Source organism: Pseudorasbora parva, chromosome 2, assembly GCF_024679245.1.
Source record: "Pseudorasbora parva isolate DD20220531a chromosome 2, ASM2467924v1, whole genome shotgun sequence".
Lineage (NCBI taxonomy): Eukaryota > Metazoa > Chordata > Actinopteri > Cypriniformes > Gobionidae > Pseudorasbora > Pseudorasbora parva.
This window is the reverse complement of record NC_090173.1, coordinates 51,692,214-51,713,822: the sequence shown is the minus strand read 5'-3', so window position 1 is coordinate 51,713,822 and position 21,609 is coordinate 51,692,214. Positions and strand designations below refer to the sequence as shown.

The window sequence follows — 21,609 nt, the reverse complement described above, 5'->3', positions numbered from 1 at the left end:
GTCCAGACTGTGAGGAATACAGCTCAGAAGGGTATTGAGAGTTCCTAGACGACACTTGCGGGCAGATATGTAACCATTTGATGTAACCCCAGACTATGATTTTTCCGCCACTAAACTTCACTGTTTTCTGGGTGAATCTCGGATCCATTCTGGCTCCAGTAGGTCTCCTGCAATATTTGCGGCGACTGTGGTGTAATTCAACAGAAGATTCATCTGAAAAATCCACCTTCTTCCACTTTTCCAGCGTCCATCCTTTCAGTAGGCTGTGGGCCTTGGCAAATGCCATACGGTTTTTCAATTGTCTTTTGTTTAGTGCTGGCTTCTGGGCACTGATTAGACCATGGAGGCCATTTCGAGACAGAATCCGACAAACTGTTCTGGTTGACACATGGACTTCAAGTGACCAGGTCTTGTGGAGCTCTGCTTCAGTGGAAAGGCCTTGAGCCTCAAGTGGCTGGCCTTGGATTTTCGAGCCAACAAACAGTCCTCTCGAGCAGTTGTCTTGCGGGGTCTGCCTGACCTGGGCTTGTCAAAAACGTCTCCAGTCTCTTCAAATCTTTTTTTTTTCCTCTGTACTTGACGCTGAGACACATTGAAGGTGTCTGCCACATCAGCAGTGGATCTGGTCTTCAGCCTCTTGATAATCAAAATTTTAGTCTCAGGGTGAATCTTGGGCATGTTTGCAGAGGTCTAGTTGCAGTTGATGTGAAGGTCTAGTGTACTGGGGTTCTTTTTATACACACTTGAGACCTAATTGATCCATTATTAGTCACAGGTGACGCTCATATGACAAGGTGACAACACTTATGTCTTTGCAAAAATTGCCTCAATGGGCTTTACCAAGCTGTGAATATTAGAATACTTTTTGAAAGTTTAGTTCCCTTTCGAAAGGGAACTCGCGCTGCGTCAGCTGACGCTACGGGGAACGCCTTCAGCGTGACAGGTGTCTGAAACGCCTGAGGACACACACACCCTTTGTGTGCTCTGCCTGGGGGAAGAGCACGCGCGGGAGGTTCTCGAGGGGGCTTCCTGCGCAAACTGCGAGCGTTTTCCGTTGAGGACGCTCCGCTCTCGCTTGGCCTTCTTCTCGAGGGAGGAAGAGCCAGCATCTGGGAGAGGTCCCGCTCAAGCTGAGGCTGAGCGGCACCGTCTGTCCTGGGGCTCCCAGATGGACCTGGCTCATCGTCTGGAGAGTACAGCCGCCCAGCTCCCGGGAGCCTTCCATTCCTCCCCGACCTTCACGAGCAGGTCGTGGGGGCATGGAAGAAACCCTACTCGGCGCGAATCCATGAAGTTAAAACGCTGATGTCGAGGGATTGGCCGAGGCAGGGTATGTGTCGATGCCGCCCATCGACGAGACGTTCGCGAACTATCTCGCGTCTGGGCGGCCATTGACACTAAGAGCTCCAGCCCTGCCGTCTAAACCATTGAAGACGACCTCGCGTCTTAACGGCAGTGCATACACGTCGGCAGGTCAGGCGGCGGCGGCCTTGCACACAATGGCGGTGTTGCAGGCCTATCAGGCCGATCTGCTGAGGGACCTAGATCAGGGGGAGGGCCTACCCCCTGATGCGATGGCTGAATTGCGCCGCACCACGGATCTCTCTCTCCGGGCGGCCAAACACACAGCAGTCGCCATCGGACGATCGATGGCGGCTATGGTCGCCACGGAGAGGCATCTGTGGCTGAACCTGGCGGACATCGGGGGGAAAGAAAAGGCCTTTCTCCTTGATGCCCCGGTCTCGCCCTCTGAACTTTTCGGCACCTCCGTCGAGGCGGTGGTGGGAAAGTTCAGAGAGGCGAGGGAGCGCTCAGCGGCGTATAGAACATGTATTCCGCTGAGGTCCGGGGTGGCGCCCAGGCAGGAGGGTGTCCCTGGCTCTTCGGGATTCGAGGATCACCGACTGGGCCAACGCAGCAGCGTGGCCTCTTGTGCGCCCCCTCCGTGGAGGAGTAGGACGCAGAAGAGGCGGGACACCCGCAACAGGAGGAGGGACATCGGGGAGAAGAACCGCTTCCAGCGCCGGAAGCGAGGTGGTGAGTCTCCGCCCCCGAGGGCGCGGAAGTGAGTTTAGTGTCCCCTCCTTTGTTTTTCTGTTGTTTTTCTTTTCTCTCCCCGGGCGCGCTTTACACCAGGCCGCGCGGGCCGATGATGAGCGGATGTGAGACTCTGACGGCCTGCCAGGCCGGTGTGTGAGAGCGCCCCACCCTCAGGTTAGTGCGACGAAGCATGCATGTTACATGAAGCGATGAGGCACTGAAGACAGCGGGTGAGTCCCCTTTTAGGGCAAACATTCTTCTTTTCAATGCCGTATGTTTGGACTCTATGTTTCCCTGAGGGATATTTTGTCGAAGGAAAGTATTAACAGATGGAAATGTGGGCCTGTAGTTCCCCGGTAAAGGTGGCTAGAACGATGTTTGTATAAACACAGTGTGTGTTTGTAGGCTGATGTTTGCTAGTGTAGCAACAGTAGTTTATAAGGCTGTTTCTCTTCTGGATATGTGTAATATGAGCGGTTGAGGCCGCCGCACATGCCGCGGGCGTGTAGCGGCGATATAAACTGATGTATGTTCTCCTGGCGAACCTTTTTAGCTGTAGCCACCTCTGGATAGCGGTGGCACCTCTGCTAGTGAAATATCTAGATGAATATGTGAGGTTAGGCTAACGCATGAACTGCAGTAAGGTCTGTCCCAGCCCTGTTTAGGGCCGTTGTGTGTGGGATTATCAGACCGATGCTAGTGCATCAGGTTGGCCTAGGCTGTTGATGGGATGACGGTGGCGTCTCGCGGTGGCATATCGCCCTGGCTGTTGCCCCGGGCTCCTGTCGGTAGCCCCGCAGGAGTTTTATATCCCTACCCGGCAGGGATGGAAATTAGCACCTGCCACCAGCCAAATGCGGGTGATTTTGAGTTGTGGCGGGTAAACTCGCTTCACCTAACGGCCACTGTGGCGGGTAAATAAAAATAGCATACTGTTTCACCTCTTTGTAAACTTTGTTCAATGCATGCGAGTGCGGCTGTATGTCCGAATATGGCCAGTCGTTTTCACCGTCATTACCCGGATGTATTGCCAGAAGACGCGAAAAAGAACTTGCGCGCGCTGAGAGAAGATCCGTCTCTGTGCATCATCCGAGAGCGCGCACACGTCTCACAGCGCACAAATGAGTTGTGGCGGGTAAACTCGCTTCACCTACCGGCCACTGTGGCGGGTAAATAAAAATAGCATACTGTTTCACCTCTTTGTAAACTTTGTTCAATGCATGCGAGTGCGGCTGTATGTCCGAATATGGCCAGTCATTTTCGCCGTCATTACCCGGATGTAGTGCCAGAAGACGCGAAAAAGAACTTGCGCGCGCTGAGAGAAGATCAGTCTCTGTGCATCATCCGAGAGCGCGCACACGTCTCACAGCGCACAAATATTGAGTTCTCTTTCAAGTCTTGCGCTTAAACAGACAAACTCCCACAAAAAGTATGTCAACATGTCCATCTTGATTATCCAAGCAGACATAGTCTGAATATGCCTTAAGTGAACTGTATACAGTCGAGAAAGTCTCGAAAGATGACGCATATCCTGCACAAGGTCTTAAAGGGGCAGTAGCCTTTAATGCTGTCTGTTTAATGCCAAACAAAATAAAAGTACATCACTCAATGCTCTTGATTGAATAGCTTTTGTAAGTTTAATAAGGATTCATATTTCATTTAAACAGTTAAATATGCAGTTATTTAACATTTGATTACTTTATTTATTGATTACCAATTTCTGTACCTTTCTGCAGGCCAGTACACCTATTATTATTATTATTTAATGTACACATGAGTGAGGTCAAGTTAAACATTTTAGTTTTTATTTTACTTCATACTGTGGGTTATTGCAATGTGCTAAATAAATATTTGCATAATTTGTAATTGATTTTTGATTTGAAACTTTAATATTAATTAATGCAAATCCAATGCCTTGATCTTTAGTAAAGTTAAAGTCATAGCATTAGGCTAGACATAAATGCAATGGATAATTGGCATAATTTCTTTTAGTCTTTCGGTTTTGGAAAAACCTAAAACTGGAAGCCATAAAAGACCACAAATCTTCCAAATGCCACATCCAGGTAAAAAATAAAAAATAAAAAAATAAGCGCACAGAGCCCTACTCATTTAATGAAATGTATATCAGTTCATGGTTAGTGTGTGTATAAGAGAGATAGAGAAAATGTCAGTATTTCATTGAGACTTGAGATTAAATAAACTGTTTAAGTATTGTAGAGCTTGTAGTATTGATTTTTCACATGCAGTTACACATTGTCGGTTAAAAACAAGAAAGTGGCTGGTAAAAACATTGAGTGGCTGGTAGATTTTGAAATCCACCAGCCACAGTGGCCGGTGGACAAAAAAGTTAATTTCCATCCCTGCTACCCGGCCTCCCCGCAGTAGGGTCGTCCGGCCAATGCCCACCCCCCTTCTGCATTTGGGTGTTATTATTAATGCATAAAGGTGTTTAGCAGAATGAATCGCGACTCAGCCAGTGGTCATAGGGACGGGGTAGGCGTCTCTTCGCGGTGCGCAGTCAGACTGGTTTTGCTAGCCCCGCCCCCCAGAGCTAGTGAGGCCGCCACTTCTGGGCGGCCCCCCGGCTTGGTTCAGGAAATGGCCGGTTGTGTGTGTTCAATATCTTTCACTTTTTGCTCTGTGTCTTCTGCTTCACCTTTTTAGGCTCGGGTCGAGCGGTACTTCGCAACCATCTGAAAGCATCGGTTGGTAGGATGCTCCCCTGGAGTCGAAACACTGTCACGGCTGACGCCCTTGCGCGGACGGCGGACCGCTGGACGACCAGACGGCCGCCCTGGAGGCAGGTGGCGTAAGTTGTACTCCCTTTGCTTTAGAGGGTTCAAGGCGTTTTATGCTGAGTGCACTGCTGTGGGCATTGTGTTTTATGTCCACGCTGGTAGGCGCTGCCTGAGAGACTGCGCCGTCGCAGAAGGCTACTATGGGCCGCTGGGGCGGACTGACTATGGAAGGCTGGCTGGTGGGATACACCAGCCGAGGCAGTCCGGGCAGTTAACTCTGGGTCAGGTGGTAGGCCTCAGTAGGCCTCCCTGCGGGTGAGTTCCCATGTGAGCGGGGAGGGTTCTCCCCAACGATGTCGGCTGCAGCAGAAACCTCGTCATAAGTAGGCCCCTAACGGCCTCCCTGTGGATGAGTCCCCAGGTAGTGACTGGATACCCAGTCCTCATCAGCCAGCAGACAGCCACTGTCAGCCCGACTTTAAGGGCTCGCTGAGTTTCAGCACGCCTCACATGGCGTCCCCTGAGGGGGTGACCTAGGGTTCCGACCATTGGTTGACAGGATCTAGGCCGCTTTAGGCCTCCTGTAGGGTGAGCCCCGGTTCCCAGGTCTTGCAACTGTGTGCGTGGGTGCTAGCCAGGTGGCTAGCATAGTCTGCTATCAGGGGCGGGCCGCTTCAGGCCGTCCTATGATCGTTTCCCGGCCCTGCGGGGTGTCCGGTGGGATTTGCCATCGGATAGCACCGTCTGTCACCAATCTAATAGGGAACTGCCATTCGGCAATAGGCCTCTCCGGGCCGCCCTAAAAAAGACCGGACTGTACGTAGGCATCAAACAGGCCTCCCTGGAGGCGAGCCCCGGGAACACAACAGCTCCCAACAGTTTGCACGTTGGCTGGCAGGAAGTAGGCCGCTCTAGGCCGCCTGAGGGTGAGCCCCCGAGCTGGGACGCTCGGTAGGCCAGTGTATCGGGTTGTCAGGCCTCTTCTGGCCTTTTTGGGAGGGGATTCCCGGACCAGGTCTCGGTAACAAGCTAGCCATTAGCATAGGTGGCTTCTGGCATTATAGCCTCATGAGCCCCTGAGGAACCAGTAAAGCCACCTTCCTGCGGCTCTTAACAGCTAGCACTAACGGTGCCAGGCAGAGGCGCCTCCTGGCCTCCCTGGAGGGGAAACGGTTCCCCTAAGCGGGAACGTAGAACTGGCTTTGGGCTGACAGCTAGTGGCTGCCTGCCGTTGGGTCCCGGCCTGGGCCGGTATAACTCAGTGGCGGGCTTGTGCCCTAGCACAACGAGACTCCGTTTCTGCTGCGCAGTCCCTTCAGGACAGGGACTGGCTAGCCTACAGCATGGTTTACCTACCAAGCTGGCTTAAGAGCTCCCCTCATTGAGGGTCGTCTGCGAGCTTACGGCCGCTTGAGTCTGATCAGACGGGCAGGCCCCCCTCGGGGCCTCCCGGGTAGATCAGTCCATAGGCCTTTTTTAGGCCTCCTGAGCACCCCTGTAATAAATGTGTTCAGTAGATCCTAGGATCGAGCAGAAGAGACTCCCCTCGATGGCAAGGGTAAGAAACACTAAGCTGAGTACTGCTCTCCAGGATTCCCGTCTACGAGTTCCGGTCTGAGGAGGACATTGCCAGTTTGCAGTCCCTCAGTCTGGATGCTCATAAGTAAGAGCGATGTCCGGAGGCTCTGTTTTGACAGACAGGGTTGGCCAAGCTGGGGTGTCCCACAGAAGTGATGCCAGGTGAGGCCTCCCTGGTGGCATTCGGTGAAGGTTTTTCACGAATTAGTGACGGCTGGTGGCGCCCTCGGGTCCCCTAGCCACATTCCCTTAAGGGACTCCTTCCTTCGAAAGTAGTAGGTCCCAGGCCCTCGAGCAAGCCGAGAGTAGGAAACCTCAGTTAAAACTTGTTTAGTTTCTCTCTTAGGCATATAGCTTGGGCTATGACCGTAGGGAATGATGTCACTGGCAGCCTGTGTGGCTAGAGGGGGAGTGGTTCAGACTTTCCGCAAACACTCGTCCAGGCAGTTCTCACTGCCAGTAAGGGGCGTGCACTCCCCTCAGCATGGCGGCGTGGGTATATCGTTCCCCGTAGCGTCAGCTGACGCAGCGCGAGTTCCCTTTCGAAAGGGAACGTCCCCAGTTACGTATGTAACCTTAGTTCCCTGAGAACAGGGAACGAGACACTGCGTCACATGGCCATGCTTCAAGGTGTGCCTGCCCACAGTCCCTTCAGACGAAGTGGATGTTGTCATGTTGGCACGGTGCCTTTTTATACTTCCTGGTAGCACGGTGATGACATCACCAGATGCCGACGGTCAGTAGGATTGTAATTTGATAGCGATTTCAGACACCTGTCACGCTGAAGGCGTTCCCCGTAGCGTCAGCTGACGCAGCGTCTCGTTCCCTGTTCTCAGGGAACTAAGGTTACATACGTAACCGGGGACGTTTTTCACTGAAACATTATCACAAAAGCTGGTGGGATTAAAATGAGCCATTTCTTGTAAAAATATCTTGATTAGAAATATATTTCAGTGGCACTTTAGGTCAATTTGTACACAAGCGACAAGACTTTTGTCAGGGACTGTACTTTGCTGTAGACCTATACTGAAAGGCAGAATACGTTAAAGCCTACCTTATCACTGTAGCCTGACGGATGAACAAATACAATTAAAACCTTATGAATAAATAGGATATCTTGTAGGATACTGCATGATCCAAATATAGTATTATTTGATACATTTTTTAAGTTTTCATCACATTTTGCGCATGAAATCCTCGCTGAATCCACCCTTCTGATGGGATCAGTTTAATCCATATTTTCGGGATCAAAGTGATCCAAATCCTACAAAAAAGTTCTGAAAAAACTTAAAACGCAAGGTTTGATGATAACAAGCAGAATCACCAAATGAGAACATCACAATTCACAAGTGGACATATTTTCCATTTGTAATTGCAAAGCAACTCACAGACAAAGTGTGTTTATCCAAAAATCATAAAAACAAAATTAACAGATAATTAGATGTTGATGATTTATGGTTCATTTGAAGTCACCATTGTGGAGGGAAGCGTTTGCTTTAGTTGGGCTCTTGGTCCCCGTATGTGTGTTAGCGTTTCTTAGGCTGCTGTAACTGTGTGTGTGTGTGTGTGAGAAACACAAGAGTTGTGGCTGAGAAAGCAAAGCTAAAGTGACGGCAGGTGTTGTCAGCTCCTTGTTGGTGATAACTAAATCATCAGAAAGAGCGGAACTGATATTATGTTTTTATTTGGTACAATAGTAATTTGTTTATAGTCTCTGCAGTATTGGCACCAATAGCCTTATCCTGAAGGATGATAAAGTACATACACCCAATGTTTTGAGAAAATATTTCCCATGATCACACACAGACATCAAGGTTTGGCCTATGTTTCACAACAACGGTGACAAAAAAAACGCTTCCTGCTGCAATGCATGATGGGTGGCTTCGTAGTACAAAACTGATGCTTGCACTGCATGAAAAGTGGGATTTTCGTCAGTAAGCGGCACTGTAGATTGTCGTGGAAGATCAGGTTTACGACTGTACACGGCAGTTTGCAGGCGACACCGAAAACTGCCGTGAATTGTCAGAAATTGACGTAGGCCTTGCTTGGCAGTTGTCCCCCCCAAGACCCCCCTTCCCTTAACTCCAGGGGAGGCTTTAACATGTAAATGAACATGCTGTGAGCTATACAAATGCAAATCAGGGTAGCAGGAGTTTTAACCCATGTGACATTTTTCTAAAAGGTATGAACTTCCTTCTAAGAAAATCTCTTAGATAGATCAGGCTCAGTATAGCCTAATTGTAAAATCTTAAACTTAAGCTTGAATTTATATATTTGATGAAAGTATTCTAGATTATTTATTGTGTGTCATTTGCAATCAGTCCCCGTGAATTCAGTGCGACTCGCAATTTTGACCAATCACCGCAACTTTTACCAATCATTGCGGTCTCCTGCTAATAAGCGGCGTCATACATCAGCAAACTTTATATATCATATATCATTGCCTGTCAAAATTAATGTGTTAACGCAAATTAATTTTAACGGCACTACACACACATATATATATGTGTGTGTGTGTGTGTGTGTGTGTGTGTGTGTGTGTGTGTGTGTGTGTGTGTGTGTGTGTGTGTGTGTGTTTGTGTGTGTGTATATATATATATATACAGGGGTTGACATTAACTTTTTTGCTCACCGGCCACCGTGGCTAGTGGTTTTCCAAAGTTACTAGCCACTCAGCATTTTCACTGGCCACAATTTTGCTGTTTGGAAATTACATTGTATATGTTTAAAGTTGACTTTGGCATATATAAATTACTTGATTTTGAATCATTTTACTTTATTTAGAAGATTTAAAACCCTTTCAAACTTTCAAATGCAGAATGACTCCCCAAATCTTGTATATCAGCTGGGATGTGCAGGTGGGCAAGGGGCAATATAATAGATTATAATAGAATATAATAGGCTAATATGAGAAAGGTAATATGACAGGCTATGAGTTATTTTAGTTAGGATATATGTAGTGGGTTTTCTTCTGCGTTGTGTTTAATTGTTTTTTTATTTTTAGACGAATAATAATAAGAGCCCACACGATGATGCAGTTGAAATGGTTCTCTTATTTGTACGATTGAGGGTTTCTCTGTGTCAAAACAAAACAGACACCATCAGACACAATCCATCAACATCTCTGGTCTAGCTGTGCCTCTCTCCACGACATCCAGCGAAAGAGAGCATAACATACAGTAAGAATTAGAGAAACAATTACAATAATAAGAGAAAAAAAAATAATAATAATAAAAAGTACAGAAGAATACAAGAAGAATACAAGAAAGATACTAATGATCCATTTACATACCTGTGTCAAAACAAAACAGACACCATCAGACACAATCCATCAACATCTCTGGTCTAGCTGTGCCTGTCAATCATCACATAATGTCTCAATGTAAATACATATGCAAGAAAATGCATTTAACTTATGGATCATTAGAGATAAACAAATACAACACATTCACAAATGTACTCAACTCAAGTACTCAAGTAACATGAATGGAAATTCAACTTCATAAAATGCATAGTTCTATAACAAACCGCGATCAGCATATCGCACGTGCAACAGCGGCCATTACTAAACTTCATAAATCGATTAAATGTACTCTTAACATTCTCACTTCAAATTAACAACCTCTGATTAAAGAAAGGTTATTAAATAAACTCATTTTCCACAGATAATCGCTAAACAACAACTACTAAACACAATTGAAGCACATTTGCGAGGAGCTAGTAAAAACGTACCTCTCTCCACGACATCCAGCGAAAGAGAGCGCGCGCACGGAAATTACATCAGTTTTCACCTCACACTTGCGCATGACATCACTTACGTATAGTACGTTTTTAACTTTTTACAATTGCACAAATAAATCCGTAAAACAAAAACCCAAAATACAAATATAAAGAAACGAAAACACTTTGTAAATTACAAGCATATTATGCTTATAATCACATGACTATGGTTCAGACTTTTCTTCCAAAACGAATTTCAAAATAAAAGTTAATCCAAAATTAATAGTAAAGTACTACTTATTTCAATAATCTAGTGTAACAACATTCACTCGTTACATCCACCCCCACTGTTTTACACTAGATTATTGGACAGGTCAACCACTTGATATTTTAGTGATGTCATTTCACTTAAACCACTCTAGGTTAAACAGCTTTAAAGCTATCTCGTTAAAGATTCAGATAAATCAAGGGTAGCTAATCCCCAATCTACCATTAGACAAACCATGCCATATACATAGTCTCAATTATGACATACACTAATAATCACTCTCTATGCTTATTATCCTAAGCAAACTCATGTATCTTAAGAGATCTTTCCACCTATAACTAATTGACAGGTGTACATTCAGTTAAATACACTCAGAAAAAAACAAAAAAAAAAACAAACAAAAAAAACAACCAAATTCAAACTTCCAACACTGGATACACTCTTTGAGTTGACATTGTCTGTATCAATCTACTCACAGGTTTAATAAATCTACCAAATCTCGAACGTATTCTCTGCTGCTCATCAGATTCTTTTACAGCAGGAGAAGAACCTGCATCATGTTGTAACGAACCCACAGGTATTTCCTGCACTACTGTTGAAACATTACAATCCTGATCAGCAACAGGCATGCCAATTTGAGATGCAGAGTCTTCATTCTGAATATCTGATACAAGAGATACCTCAGCATTTGATGTAGGACACAAGGACCCCGAAGGATTAGACATTCTTTCAGAGATGTCTTGACACTCATTCTCTTCAATCTGTTCGGTTTGTTGACCCGCCTCATGATCATACATCTCATGCTCACTACATTCAATCACATCATTATTCAATTCATCATTACCCATACCTGACACTTCATCTAAATCAACAATCCATTGAGAGGTTCGGTCTGCAGCATCACTTCTTTGACAGTCAGTAAGTGAAGAATCACAGTTTGAACTCCAATCACACTCTGACGTCACAGAATCATCCCAATCAGGCAACGGTAGAAAGTTTACAGGCATTAACAGATTTCGATGAACAGTTTTGACACGACCATTTACAGGGTGGCGGATCTTGTATGTGTTCAAAGAAGAGTTCTTGCTGACCACAATATATACTGTGCTTTCCCAACGATCAGCTAACTTCCTTTTTCCTTTCTCCGCTTTGTTTGCAAGTAGAACTCTATCGCCCAACTCCAATGAATGACCCTTGCATTTGCGATTGTAATGTTCAGCCTGTTTGTTCTGCTGCTGACGTGCATTTTGCTGTGCAAGTGACATTGCCTCCCTTAACTCCTTTCCAAGAGACTGGACATATTTACTTACATCAACAGTCCCCCCATCCAAAATGACACTCTCAAATAAAACATCAACTGGCAATCTCGGGGTACGGCCAAACATTAAAAAGAATGGTGGATAGCCCGTTGTCTCATGCCTAGTGCAGTTGTATGAGAAAGTCAGTATGTTCAGCATCTGAGGCCAATTAGCTTTAGACCTCGGAGGCAAAGACCTTATCATGTCACCGAGCGTACGATTAAATCTTTCTGTTTGACCATTACCCATAGGGTGATAGGGTGTGGTACGAGATTTAGCAACACTTGTCAATTTCAACATTTCCGCAATCAAAGAACTTTCAAAATTTGCACCCTTGTCTGAATGAATCCGTTCTGGGAATCCATATATACAAAAGAAATTGTTCCACAGAACACGGGCAACAGACTTTGCAGTTTGATTCGGACAAACATACGCACACGCAAGTTTTGTGAAGTGGTCGGTAACTACCAACACATCAACTGACTTGTTATTGACATCCTCAGCCGACCAGAAATCTATACAAACTAACTCGAGCGGTGCGGTTGTGGTTATTGATACAAGTGGTGCTCTGGCCTCAGGCTCAGGAGTCTTACTCAACACACATCTCTTACATTGCGTCACATAGAGTTTTGTGTCTTTCTCCATAGAATTCCAGTAAAACCTTTGCCTTGCCAGCCAAAGGGTACGGTGCTGGCCCTGATGACCTGCGTCATCATGCACCCCTTTCAGGACCAAGCCTCTTAAAGCTGCCGGCACAACATACTGAAAAGTCTTTTTCTTAGTCGTTGAATTCTTAGACACGCGATAAAGTATACCTAGCCTGATTGTGAATTTGCCCCATTGTCTAAGTGTCTGTACGGTTTCTTTTAACTCGTTACTTTTTTCTCTTCTCGAAGGCCGTCTACCTCGCTCTACAAAGAACCTCACCCTATTAATGATTGGGTCATGACATTGCTTGTCAAGCAATTCTGCTTGGGTAAGTTTACTGAGTGGACACTGCACCGCATCCTCCAAACACCTCAAATGCTGTACATAAGCAACCGCTCGAACAGCTGCACCTTCCTCCCAATGACAGTGTGAACGAAGCACAGCTGACTTCTCCTCACCGGATACTCGACACCCAGCAGACCTCTGAACTAGGTGAGTGACCTCATGACACGTCTGTGCCCCAGATATATCCTCTACAGCCTCTCTCTCTGTAACATCACAGGACAAGTGAAACATTCCCTGTACCTGCTCAACCTCAAGTGCCTCTGCTTCATGCTTCAGGATGTCATATGGTGTTCTGGTAAGTCTGTGAAAGATTTTGGAAGTAGAAAAAGGTTCACGGCTCAAGGCATCAGCCACCACGTTTTTCGGGCCAGGTATGTATTGGATATCAAAGTCAAAAGGAGCCAACTTTGCAACCCACCTCTGCTCGCAGGCATCAAGCTTCGGTTTGGTCAAAATATACTTGAGGGGGTTGTTATCTGTCCAAACCGTAAACCTGTGCCCACGGAGCCAGTGACTGAATTTATCGCATATTGCCCACTTCATCGCTAAAAATTCAAGTCTGTGAGCTGGATACTTAGATTGCGCATGATTAAGAGACTTTGATGCAAAAACGATTGGCCTTGCAACCGCATAACCCTCCTGAACTTGAGAGAGCACAGCCCCAAGCCCGCTCGTTGAAGCATCAACAGACAATATAAATGGTTTTGAAAAGTCGGGGTGGGCAAGCAAAACTTGCTTTACCAGAGCAGCTTTCAAGTTCTTAAATGCTCCTAGACATTCCTCTGTCCAATCATCAGGAGTAAGCTTTCGGCCAACCAACTTCTTTCCTACACCTCTCACCTTCCTAGGTCTCTTCTGACCAGTCATCAGTTGAAAAAGAGGCCTTGCCATCATAGAGCAGTTCTCAATGAAGTGTTGATAATATACCACCATGCCCAAAAATGATCTAATCTTACTCACAGATGGAGTAACACCATCAGCCTCCATCAGATCTTTCTCCGACACATTCACAATCGCCTCTACCTTCATTGGATCACTAGCCACACCCTCCTGTGAAACAATGTGGCCCAAGAATTTTACTGACCTCCGTAAAAACATACACTTGGAAGGTGACAATTTCAAATTGTGATCCCTGAGACGTTGAAACACCATCTCTAGCCTCTGCAAGCTTTCTTCCTCTGTTTTACCAAAAACTAACAGATCATCTAAGTAACAGAGCAGACTCATGAAGTTTTGATCACCGAAAATAGTTAGCATCATTCTCATGAACGTAGCAGGACTGTTGCAAAGACCCTGCGGTAAGCGGTTGTACTCGTGCAACCCAAGAGGGGAACTGAAGGCTGTAAATCTCTTATCCTCCTCATATAAAGGAATGTTGTAGTAACCGGATGTTAAGTCCATGGTACTAAACAAAGCATTCCCCCCCAAAGCTGCCAAAACATCTGCCTGGTGAGGAAGAGGATGTGCGTCCTTCACCGTGCGAGCATTCAGCCACCGAAAGTCAGTGCACAACCGCAAATCACCATTTTTCTTCCAAACTAGTACTAACGGTGATGCAAATTCACTGTACGATTTCCTGATGATCTCCTTCTGTTCCATTTCATCAAGCGTCTCCCTTAACTTGTGATAGTGCACTGGAGAAAGTCTACGGTAGGGTAAACGAAATGGTCTGTCATCCGTTAGACGGATGCGATGACAGAACCCCTTTGCCTCACCACAATCCAATGAGTGCCTAGAGAAAACACACTCATATTTTTGTATGAGCTCAACAAGCTTGTTTCTCCAAAAAGGCGACACCTCACAGTCCGTTACATTCAAATCTTTGAGACCTAGTTCGTCCAACCGCTTGTCACAGACGTCCCTGACACCAGACACTGAGCTCTTTGCTGATAAGCTACCGCAACTGTCACTGCTCATGGCTACATTCTGGTAAACTCTTTGCTCTGGTATATGGTCAAAATCTTCTAAAGCAATGCATGGGTAGACATCTGCCAGTTTTGAATTCCTGCGCAACACAATCTCAGAGTTAGTAGGGTTTATCATTTTCACCGGGAGCCAACCATCACCCCACAAAGGTGAAATCACTCTACCGACAAGGACATTCCGGTGAACACAACGAGAGGTACTTGGCTCAATCACAACTGTGCTACCCACTGAAAGCTTCAACCCTGGTGGCAGCCGCCCCCAAACTAGATGCTCACTCATAGGCTGCAAGACAACCGCAGATTTTGACTTTAAAGTGCCAACTTTGTCAGGAATCGCACTACCTCTCCACCTCTCAATGCTTGAAAGCATACGTAGAAACTGACAATCCTCACTTTGAATTGATTGGTCTGGCTTATCCAGAACTCTCCAGAATCCCTCATTCGACTTCATTTCTCTGATCAGAGGTTTCAACACATTTGTTCCGATAATAAGCTGATCCACTTGTCCACTGACAACAAGGACTGGAACACTAAAACTGAACCCATATACCTCAATTTTCAGGTCACACATACCTTCGGGACAAGTCTGTTTCCCACCACATCCAACCAAAATTATGTCTGATGGGGAAAATAACTGCTCCAGAACTCCAGCTTCTATCAGTTGAGGTACCACATCAGCACTCAAGGTAGTTGCCATGGAGCCACTGTCCAGCATCCCCCTCAGACGAACTTTGTCCTGTACCAAAACACTAGTATAAAACAGACTGTCATTTTGTGCTGACCGAACAGTATTTTGAAAAATCACAGTTTTGTCTTTGCTTGCACTCTCACAATAAAATGAATAGACAGACTCAACGTCAGTATCCCAGGAGGAACTTTCAATTTGCCCCACATTGCCCTCCCCCCAATGGAGGCTTTCTAGTTTCCCTGAGTCGCTTCATCCACCCGTCTGCCAGAGTTCTCCCTGGGCACAGTCATCTCGCAATTGAAACTCCTATGCCCAGACGAAAAACACTTAAAGCAGAGATTGTACATCTTACAATGGGCAGTAGTGCTGTGATCTTTGCTTTTACACTCTACATTCACGGCTCTGTTTGTTGGAGTTCTTGGACCAACCACCACGCACAGATTGGGCATTGCACACAAGAGCCTTTTCCAACATGGTCAAGACTTTGTCCAAAGTGCCACTATCTGTTGCCGGTGTGGTCGTATCTGACCTATGAGCAGACAAAGAAGGTGAATCACTAAGAGGCTCAAGAACTGTGGCTGTTTGTTGACACGTAATTCGCTTTGTTGCTTTCTGTTCTCTTAACATCTCATCCAACCTCTCTTGGACCTCGGGAGCTGTCCATGACTGTGCAGATTTGCTTTTGAACACTAAAGACAGTTCCTTATCAGGACAGTGTCGAATAAACATTACAGCTAGTTCTCTACTCCGATTTTCCAAGGTTCTGCCCTCCTCTCTAAGGCTCTGCTCAGCCATTTCTGCAGCTTTGTTCAACCTTATCCAATAATCCAAAGAACTTTCATTAGGGTAAGGTTTCACGGAGTAGAAGTCGGCTAAAGGCATTCCTGAGCTACTGGAGTCACTGAAATGATGTCTCAATACTGTGAACACAGCATCTACAGTTGGGGTTACGGTTCTGTTACTCAGCCAAACCTTTATGATGTCCCTAGCCCTCCCCATTAGTCTGTTCATCACCTCCTCAACCCTTTCAGCGTCTGCTACTTCTTTTTTGTTAAGGTACACTCGCATCAGTTCCTCCCACTCCATCATGGAGCACTTATCTGTACCATCTCCACGATAATACGGTGGAGCGGTTACCTCAGATTTCAGTACCAAATTTAACTTGGAAGCATCTATAATGGTTGCATTCGAAGCTTTAGTGTCAGAAATTTTTGTGGATTCCCCAAAATACCCACTAGATGGCGTACTTGAATGCAACAGACTGTCTCTGATAGCTTCGCCTATTTCAGATCCAATTTGTCTAACGAGACTGCTCATTTCATGTGAAAGTCCTGATTCAACTCTGGTGTACTCTGGGTTGCTAGGTTTTGAAACTGGACTAGAGAACATGTCAGTTCTAGAATCAACAGATGACTTATTTGCTCCTCCCCTTCCGGTGCTTGCATAGTCAGGACCCAGAAACTGAAACCCTTTGTCAGGTGTGGCTAGTAATATACCCCTCCCTCTACCAGCCATCATCACACTGTGTTCGAATGCTAATCTTTCTTCTTTATCTGCCATTCTGAATTCTCCAAATTTCTTATATTCTAACAATTGAGTTTGAGGAAAAAAAAAAAAAAAAGAAAACCAAACAAACAAACAAAACAAAAAAACTAACGCCGAAACATTGCTATGATGAAATGTCCAATAAATCTATTATAGAAAGAACTGTCCCCTCAAACAAAATAATCAAGAAGTCCAAACCAATAACTGGCGAATCACTCGTCAAGTGGACCATCCAACGACGATGTTGACAGTTCCAGCGGAGATGTTCACACTTGCAGTGTCCCAGGTGATTAATAACCAACAGGCAGATCGACGACGATGACACAGTTCCAGCAACGATGTTCACGCACTTGCAGTGTCCCAGGTGATTAATAACCAACAGGCAGATCAACGACGACGACACAGTTCCAGCAACGATGTTCACACACACATCCCTCCCAATCGCTCAGCGACCATCATGCAGATTCGCGACGACACGGTCCCACAACGACGTTCTCACTTGCAGCATTTCCCGGAGGTCAGCAACCAGCAAACCAAACGACGAGTCACGGCACCAATTTGTAGTGGGTTTTCTTCTGCGTTGTGTTTAATTGTTTTTTTATTTTTAGACGAATAATAATAAGAGCCCACACGATGATGCAGTTGAAATGGTTCTCTTATTTGTACGATTGAGGGTTTCTCTGTGTCAAAACAAAACAGACACCATCAGACACAATCCATCAACATCTCTGGTCTAGCTGTGCCTCTCTCCACGACATCCAGCGAAAGAGAGCATAACATACAGTAAGAATTAGAGAAACAATTACAATAATAAGAGAAAAAAAAAAAAAAATAATAAAAAGTACAGAAGAATACAAGAAGAATACAAGAAAGATACTAATGATCCATTTACATACCTGTGTCAAAACAAAACAGACACCATCAGACACAATCCATCAACATCTCTGGTCTAGCTGTGCCTGTCAATCATCACATAATGTCTCAATGTAAATACATATGCAAGAAAATGCATTTAACTTATGGATCATTAGAGATAAACAAATACAACACATTCACAAATGTACTCAACTCAAGTACTCAAGTAACATGAATGGAAATTCAACTTCATAAAATGCATAGTTCTATAACAAACCGCGATCAGCATATCGCACGTGCAACAGCGGCCATTACTAAACTTCATAAATCGATTAAATGTACTCTTAACATTCTCACTTCAAATTAACAACCTCTGATTAAAGAAAGGTTATTAAATAAACTCATTTTCCACAGATAATCGCTAAACAACAACTACTAAACACAATTGAAGCACATTTGCGAGGAGCTAGTAAAAACGTACCTCTCTCCACGACATCCAGCGAAAGAGAGCGCGCGCACGGAAATTACATCAGTTTTCACCTCACACTTGCGCATGACATCACTTACGTATAGTACGTTTTTAACTTTTTACAATTGCACAAATAAATCCGTAAAACAAAAACCCAAAATACAAATATAAAGAAACGAAAACACTTTGTAAATTACAAGCATATTATGCTTATAATCACATGACTACCCACTAAGCAAAGTTATGTCCAAAATTCGTCTTTTCAACGTCTTTGCCACTAGAGGCAGACGTTGAAAAGACGTCCACTGAGGAGCCAGAATGAAAGTTTTTATGACGTCTGTTTTGGACGTGATCTGCACGTCTGATATAGACCCTCATGGACCTCAAGGTTAAACACTAGTTCAAATCTGCTCATTGTGGACATATGTTTTATCTGTAATTGCAAAGTAACTCACAGACAAAGTGTGTTTATCCAAAAATCATGAAAACAAAATTAACAGATATTTAGATGTTGAGGATTTATGGTTTATTTGAAGTCACCATTGTGGAGGGAAGCGTTTGCTTTAGTTGGGCTCTTGGTCCCCGTACGTGTGTTAGTGTTTCTTAGCCTGCTGTTACTGTGTGTGTGAAACACAAAAGTTGTGGCTGATAAAGTAAAGCTAAAGTGACATCAGGTGTTGTCAGTTGATGATTACTAAATCATCAGAAAGTGAGCATCTGGTTTTGTGTTTTTGTTTGGCATAAAAGAAATTTGTTCATGTCCTCTGTAATCTTGTGGATCTGCATTATTGGCACCAATAGCAATAAAATGACCATCTATCGTGAAGGATTTGAAAAAAATGTTTTACATGGTCACACACAGATATCAAGATTTGGCCTAAGATTCACAACAACGGTGACAATCAAATCAAGCATCAGTGTTGTACTATGAAGCCACCCATCATGCATTGCAGCATGAAGTTTTTTTTTTGTGTCACCGTTGTTGTGAATCATAGGCCAAATATTGATGTCTGTGTGTGACCATGGGAAAAATTTTCTCAAAACTTTGGGTGCATGTACTTTATCATCCTTCAGGATAAGGCTATTGGTGCCAATACTGCCGATTCACAAGATTATATAGGCTATAAACAAATTACTATTGTGCCAAACAAGAATACAAAATCAGATGCTCACTTTCTGATGATTTAGTAATCATCAACTGACAACACCTGATGTCACTTTAGCTTTGCTTTCTCAGCCACAACTCTTGTGTTTCACACACACAGTTACAGCAGCCTCAGAAATGCTAACACACGTACGGGGACCAAGAGCCTAACTAAAGCAAACGCTTCCCTCCACAATGGTGACTTCAAATAAACCATAAATCCTTAACATCTAAAAATATCTGTTAATTTTGTTTTCATGATTTTTGGTTAAACACACTGTCTGTGAGTTGATTTGCAATTACAGATAAAACATATGTCCACAATGAGCAGATTTGAACTAGTGTTTTACCTTGAGGTCCATGAGGGTCTATATCAGACGTGCAGATCACGTCCAAAACAGACGTCATAAAAACTTTCATTCTGGCTCCTCAGTGGACGTCTTTTCAACGTCTGCCTCTAGTGGCAAAGACGTTGAAAAGACGTATTTTGGACATAACTTTGCTTAGTGGGTATGGTTCAGACTTTTCTTCCAAAACGAATTTCAAAATAAAAGTTAATCCAAAATTAATAGTAAAGTACTACTTATTTCAATAATCTAGTGTAACAACATTCACTCGTTACATATATATATATATATATATATATATATATATATATATATATATATATATATATATATATATATATATATATATATATATATATATAATTTAAAAAATACCCTAAGCAAATTACAAAAACAATAGTTATTAAAAATAAAATAAAAATTCCGATACTAATACGACACAATGTAATTTATTGAATGTAATTGTCATTGGATACGACTTTCATCGAAAAGAATGTAACAAAATGTGGGCGTGGTCTGTGTTGTGAAATGAAACCACATTAAAATTTCCCTTAAACTGCGTTTGAAACATACAGCAAAGCAGCGACAGAGGAAAACACAGAGCCTGATATTATGCAAACATTTACCAATAATGTGGAAAGCGTTTTAAATCTGTTCAGTGGAAAATCCGCTGTGACGAATCTGTCCTCGTCTAACATCTGCTGTAAATCCAGGTAAAACTAGCTGCGTGCACGCGCCCGTCCCCAGATAACATGATCCCCAGTTGATCCGTAACACCAGCGGGAAGAAACAGCTGAATGCAATCAGTGGGCTATCTCGTCAGCTTGCTGCCGATTTTAACGAGCAGTTAACTTTAGTAATCTTCAGGTTGCTGTCCATAGATGATAAGTTGCTTGCTTTGGAGTCGAAAAACTGTGTGGAAGATACTAACTTTAAGAAGAGAAGATGAGTGCCTAAGAGAAGACCAGTCCTAAGATTGCGGTAAGACTGTTATCTAAGCTAAAGTAACCTAAAGCAAAGCTTTTTAAGTAGCACAAGCTGAAATTAGCCTTGTAAAAGAACAAATGTAAGTTGCTTTATAAAAGTGTTTTCTTTTTCTGGTTATTTTACAGGAAGCAGTACGCCGTCTTCACAACTTCGTCATAACACTCATTTAATTGTTTTCCAGCTGCATGTAAGACATAGAGACAGTACGCAGGAGGTACAAACATCCAGTTCTTGAAAAGCTGTGAAGAGTTCAACTCGGAGTCGATTGAGAAGAAAGGGGGTAAGATTTATTAGATTAGATCTGTTTTTGGTCAGTGTGACTATTTTTCAGGTGCATTTTACGCAGTACATCGCGCAATACTGATTGTCTTTATTGTTTGTTTTTACAGCTGCTACAAGCAAGAAAGAGTGTGTTAGCTGAGGATGAGGTGGGTCTTTGGAAGTGCGCTACCATAGACCTGATGTCTGATGATGAAGACGGCATCGTTCGCGCGGTGTCTGGGGTGGACTGTTCGCCGAGCTCTGTGCCACGCTGCAATCGAGATTAGAGGCGATTCCAAAGAACAGGCCAACGCACGACAGACAATGGACTTAAAACGGACAGAATGGCGCTAGTTACCTACAGCTCTGAAGCGGAAAACAGAGACTTCATGGTGCTGTAGGATTTTGGGCTTCTCGTGAGCTTCCTATTGTTGTGTGGGCAGATCTCAAACGTTTTGCATTTGGTTGTGTGTTTGTGTTTGTTCTAATAAAGCTCTTTCTTTGAATAAACTGCACGTCCCTGGCATATTTTCCTTTCCTCAATAAATGAATGTCCTTGATGGTTATAATAGCGTAGTCCATAGGATAACAATGACATGAATATAAAACATAATAGCATATCACATGAATATGAATATATACAATTAAAAATTAATATGCAAATCATAATTTTATATATATGTGTGTAAAATTATTATAATTTGGGGGTTTAAATTTATTAATTTATTACCCAGGTTGACCAATAGTAACAGA

The 21,609-nt window shown here is 44.1% G+C and overlaps 1 long non-coding RNA gene across 1 annotated transcript; it reads left to right on the top strand.

The window, feature by feature from the left end:
• Window positions 1-19,971: 19,971 nt before the first annotated feature.
• Window positions 19,972-21,609, top strand: LOC137055377 (uncharacterized). The gene is made up of 3 exons (XR_010899995.1): window positions 19,972-20,589; window positions 20,721-20,875; window positions 20,985-21,609. It is a non-coding gene; the product is annotated as an uncharacterized lncRNA (long non-coding RNA).